Raw genomic sequence first — 6,147 nt, forward strand, 5'->3', positions numbered from 1 at the left:
GTTACTAGCATCAAGGCTTTTACCAGGTGAAGAGGAAGAAATGGAGGAAGAAAAATTAGGTGAAGAAGGTAAAGGGTCAACAGAAGGTTGGTGATGTTGAGATGGTGAACTCTGTTGAGGTGAAGCATCTGGTTGAGATGGAATAATTGGAGTATTTTGGGCCAACGAAGTTGAAAATAACCATATCGGTAAACCTATTGTAAATACAGGTAATGACAAAGTAGCCATATAAGGAGGACCAACATTTCCAAAGTAAGGAAAAGTACTAGGATTCTCATTAGGAGGGGTTCCTAGGTTGATAAATTCCGGAACGTTTGCCATTATATTCAACTTCAGTGAATTTTATTAACAATCTTAAAACTAAAATTAACAATTCACAATTCACACCTAACAATTAAAATTCACAATTCACACCTATGGTCTCTAAAAGTAAAAACAAACAAATTAACACGCGCTATCAAATCTAGGAGTCAAACCACACACAAACAGTAGCCTTCCGGACCAAAAACACTAGTTGGTGATTAAGCCCAACCTCGCAGAATCCAGTACAGAAATAGTGGGTGGAACAGTTACCCCGACAACCTGCTTAATGAATAGACTGGACCAAGTTCCTCCACTTTAACCGTCTCGAGTGAAGTGAACCCCCCAGAAAATCCAAGTGAGTATAGCCGACGTCTGCTCCAGGTACAGTGGGACCTTCCCTCCACCGTCACCTTGGGTAGAATCCTAAAGATTATGGTCACTAAGGTTACCAACGGCAACAAGTACACCTGGGGGAACAGTCTAAACTCCGACAGCACGCAAGGGCAGAGTAGCAAGCTCAATCCCCTTACCAGCTCCTTGACAGTAATCCAAGGTTTACCGATAAGTGACCCCTAGCTCCTCGACAATGGTTAATCCGAGGTTTACCGTTTGTAATACGTACTGTCTGGCGTCGTTCCCAACGAGGGAGGATGGATCCCCTCACTGGTTCAGACACGAGCTCGTGCTTCTCCTTTAAGAGGAGCTTTCCCAGAGTGTAAATGTAACAATTGGATTTGATTCTATCACAAGATCAGCTACTTGTTTGGTTTTACTGTCTTGGAGAGTTAAGTACTCACCTACTCCAAGACACTAGCCTAAGCTATGTTGGTGCTTCAGAGCCCTAGAAATGTAAAAATTACTAGATGAATTTTAATTAAGTGCTGTGTTATTAAGGCTGTTATTACTCAAATGGGTAAATGGAGATGAAACCAATGGTGTTATGACCCGACTCAACTGAATGCAATCGAATATGATAATGTAATCGTTTCAATTCGATGAATCCTAACTAAAGTAAGGAGAGAGTTTCCATTCACTTCTGACAATGCAAAAAATTGATCACTAAGAGAAAATATAACAAATTCTCTAATGCACTAATTTCATCAAGAAAAACTAATGCAAATCAATTCCAACCTTTTTTTTTATTTTTTATTTTGTGTAAATTCAAATCAAAGAAAACTGATCTAAATCTACAATTGATTTTTCAGAATGTAAACTATGCAATTGTAATCTATGCACAATTCACTTGAAAAGTATGCAAATGTAATCTATGCACATTTTTCATTCATATTCCGAAAATGAGAATTCTAATTATGCAAATGTGATCTATGCAAGAGAATTCTCAAACACAAGATGATTCTAATGTGATCTAAGAACCAATCAAGTGCAAGTCGAGAAAATTGGGTGAGAGTTCCAAAGATCAAAAAATAAAAACACTCAAAGGCGATTAACACTCATACACAATTTAGCCCCCCTCGGCGAATGAGGGGGAATTTGTTTTGCAAAAACAGAAGCAAAAAGATGCAAAATTGTGAAAAGACTGAGCCAAACCTCCAAGTAATGACCAAAGGAAATCAAATTAAGAATTTCTCAAAAAAGAGACTCAAAACACCCAATTGATGAAAGCTTAAAGCAGGAATGCCAATGAAACAAGCTTAGGTGAAGATTTATGGCAGGTAACTAGTGGATCTGGGCAGTAAAAACTAAGAAAAATCAAAATCTAAGAGCAAAAATGCAAAAAATGGTATTTTCTCAAATTTTAGTAGGGGACGCAGGCAACCCGTTAAGACAGGTGCGGGCCCGCACTGTGCACACAGCGACAGTGCGTCCAGGGACGCACTGTGCAGCACTCAGAGGGTGCGTCCTACTGAAAAACTCAAGAAAAACCAAAATAAAACTAATCCTAAGCTAACCCACCCAGAGACAAGGTCACAGAGCCAAAACCAGAAAAATAAACCAATTTTCTCAAAGCAAAGTTCACACAAAAGAAAAGACTCTTCTCATCAATGGAATCTATCCCCAGCGGAGTCGCCAATTTGTCACACGGAATCGGTCAAGGGTGCGGACACAGCTGACCTTCCTAGAAGTCTAAGACATTCTAATGACAAACAAAACAAACTGGAGCTATCCTTCTCTAAACATACATTATGATATGAGAAATCAAGGTGTTTCGTTCTTACCTCTGTCCAAACGCTATTGTAGAAGTCCAAGCTTTGTTGATCCGGATGAGCTCCTCCCGTTCTCCAAAACCTGCAATCACCAACAGTTCAAACAATTACATAGCACCTGATTATAACATAAAACAAAACATATTCAACATATAGACCAAGGAGTACATGAAATAACCCATTAACAACAAGCTATTGAGAAGAATGGACCAATTTGCATTAAAAGTAATCAAAAGGAACCATTACAACCTGAGCCTTGGTGTTGTGCAAGCTCCTTCCAGGGTCCACAAGAGTCTTCCTCTACTTTGACAAAGCTCACCCACTTCCAAGTAGAACAAGTAAGGGTGACAATCTCTCCTCACAAACTTCTAAATGGGAGTCCTAATTCCTGCAGCATTTACCCTTAGAAATCTATAGCTTTCAACCTTCTTCCTTCTGGCTCAATGCCTCTTTTTATAGTGCTCAAGAGGAAGTTAATCAGGTCCACCATCAATGGGATAGTCCCCTCTTTGGATGTGATCACTCCCTTATTGATGGGATAAGTTCCTCCTTGATAGGAGTGCATGAACCATCTGGAGGCGCTCAATATTCATCCAAGAACCTTCTAGAAAGCTCTAGAAGTGACCACAAGTAAGTTTTTGAAGATGAAACTCGCGCATTTTAACCTTTTCAGAGGGACGCACCTGCCCCTTAAGATACAGAGCGTCCTTGGACGCAGACCTTGTGAACAAAAGGTGCGTACCCGCAGGCAAGGCTTGAGAGAACCTGCGTACCCAGAGATAAACATATTTTACAAGGACTTTCTCTCTTTCTTGGATTTTGACATGAATAGCAGAGGCCTAAGACTTGCTCAAAAGGGTAGTATGACTGTTGATTGAGCCATACTGACTGTAAATAGCCATGGTGACATTTTTTAGTGTAACAACCGGTTTGAAGACATATACAACATCTGAAGGTTGTATTCTCATAGTCAAGGGGATGGGACCACTACTGGTTGTTGTGATATAACAGGATGCGATCTGGTAATCCTTTACTAAGGTCTACCTCCACACAAATTCTAGAAAAAGTGAAGATATCCTTTGTGAGACGATCTGCATCTACTTTTAAAAATTTCCCAAGGGCATTCCCAATGTCTACTAATACTTTATGATGCCAAAAGTGCAAAGGTAGGTTATGTAGCCTTACCCACACTAGCATTGTGGAAACCACCATGGTATTTGCATCGAATCTTGGAAACCATGAGGTTATGAAGAGGCCTGCATTACCCCAAAGCCAAGGTCCCTCATGTAAAGCATATTCCCTATCTTTTGCAGTGTCGAATTTAAAAATGAAGAAACCTTTTGAGCATAAATGGATGTCACAATTTTTTGTCCAAGTGGTTAAGATCCATTGATGTAGGGCCTCCGATTTGGGCCAGAACCCATTGAATCTGCATATCACATCTTTCGAAAGAAATTCATCATGGATCTCATTTACCTCAGGCAATGTAATTGTCAAAGATGGTGCCTGAGTCATCTGCTCCACAATGTAGGGTCCTGGAGTAGTGGCCAATTGTTCTGTTTGTTTATGTGGCTCCTTCTTCCCCTTGACTGCATCTTTGAAAGTTCTTGGACCTTTGGAGCTTGTGCCAAGACATCCTCCTAGATATGGAAAATTTTACGGGCTAATATTCGCAGGAGTGCTAATTTTCCATGATTTTCCAAAAAAAAGATTCACCAATTTCCATTTTCTAAAACAATGATTCAAATTTTACAATATAAAATTATTTTATCTTAAAAATCGCCAACATTATATAGAGAGTACATATAAAAGCATTATAATTTTCAATAATTTTAGAAACACATCAATAAACATTTTACAGTTTGCATATTAGGGAATAGAAAGATTCTCCAATGTTTTTAAACCTCCAGATAATTTTCCATCCTTAAAATTTTCCCTGCTCCTAGAAGTCTTGTATTAAGGTAAATGGTTGAGTCCCATCCAATGTTATAGTCTTGTAGCTTGTATTTCTCATGCAACACTTTCATGCATAAATCAAATATTGAAGTCTAGCTAGTATACCCAGCTTTTCTTGAATCATTTTTTTGAGAGTTTTCATCCCCTCGCAACTCTCGATCTTCAAACAGGCGGATTTCCCTTCAAGTGATCTGAAAAAGAGATGTATTGGCACCCCTTTTGATGGGTCTGACATTAGACCTTCACAATCCAGCCTTGAAATATTCTCTGTTGTACAACGTTCTCGACCATTGATTATTGTTTGTTGTAGGTTGAGGTCACTACCGTCTTTAATTCGTAGCTCCCACTGTCGTATGCTAATTGCATCCCCGAAGCAATGGTCCCAGAATTGTTTCCAAGGAGGATGTGAAGATCGATTTGCTCGGTTTCTATCACTCACCTCCCACAACCGATTGTATATTGCGATCCCAGAACTTCCGTAAAAAGACCCTCCTGCGAGAATCCTGACACCATTATAGGGCAGGAGATCATAGATTTGGTATAAAAATTGTAACCAGAGACCCTGATTTGCCAACCTCGCACAGTGATCTGATAAACAGTATGGGGAATTCCCATTTGTGGACGTAGATCTTGTATCTTGAGTATATGATGCAGATCTGGTGGTATTCACTTCGTCAGAATTTCTTTTTTCATAGGTATCGAGATATCCCAAGGTAAAAGCTGAGATCCACAAGTTTTGTAGGTGAAACGTGATCTGTTGAAGATCCACCCCCTTAGAATGTCTAGATCTGCATAAGGGACAAGAAAATTTGGGTTTTGTATCATTGATATCTAACGAGTGGTTAACCTTGTATTTGATCTTCAAATCTATCACTACCTCCTGTATTTGCCATGGAGATTGAGGATCTGACTGTGATTTGTGGGCATCGATTTTTCCGATTTTGTTAATGGCAGTGCGATCTTGGGATGACGACAGAGAATTGGAGCTTCTACGTCCCTTATTCAGATCTGAGAAACACAGTTTCGTGGGGTCCTTGGAACAATATCAAGTGCCAAACCTCTCCTCATGTAAAGACAAAACAAGGTTGTAGATCTAGTAATTCGGCTTCCTGTCAATACCCTCGCCACACATGCATTTGATGATAGATTTTTCCTCTGTATGCATATATATTGAAAAGTATTGATCGCTGAGCAGGGAAAAAGGTAGATCTCGATCTTGACATCTTAGCATTGTTGATGGAATTGATTCAAGGCCCAGATTCACTACGGCTGGATGACAGGAGCCGCAGATCATCACAGCCCTAAACTCCCAAAAAGAATTATGTGTTATGTTATATTATTATTTCCCATTTTTATATTTGGTGAAAATGCTCTGACTCTTAACCAATTTGCAATTTTATAGAAACTATTTTCAAAGTTTATTAAAGCTCTGGTAAAATTAAATATTAAATTTACGTTTTTAGAAATTGTAAATTATTTTTTTAATTTTAAGATTTGAAGATTGGTGGATGGCTAATTTTATATGGTTTAAAATCAATTTTTCAAAATTAAAAATTATTTAAAAAAAATAAAAAGGAAAAAAAAACTTTAATCGCGAAGTGTACTCATAAATTAATTATTGAAAAATATAAAATCCAAATTTATGGATTTTTCCATATTTAAAAAACAAAAGCAACAAGGTTGCATATTACACATTTTCCTTGTTGATTTTTCTTCATATTTT

This window comes from Pinus tabuliformis, chromosome Q, assembly GCF_031772625.1.
Source record: "Pinus tabuliformis cultivar Carrire ecotype Pingquan chromosome Q, CPIR1, whole genome shotgun sequence".
Lineage (NCBI taxonomy): Eukaryota > Viridiplantae > Streptophyta > Pinopsida > Pinales > Pinaceae > Pinus > Pinus tabuliformis.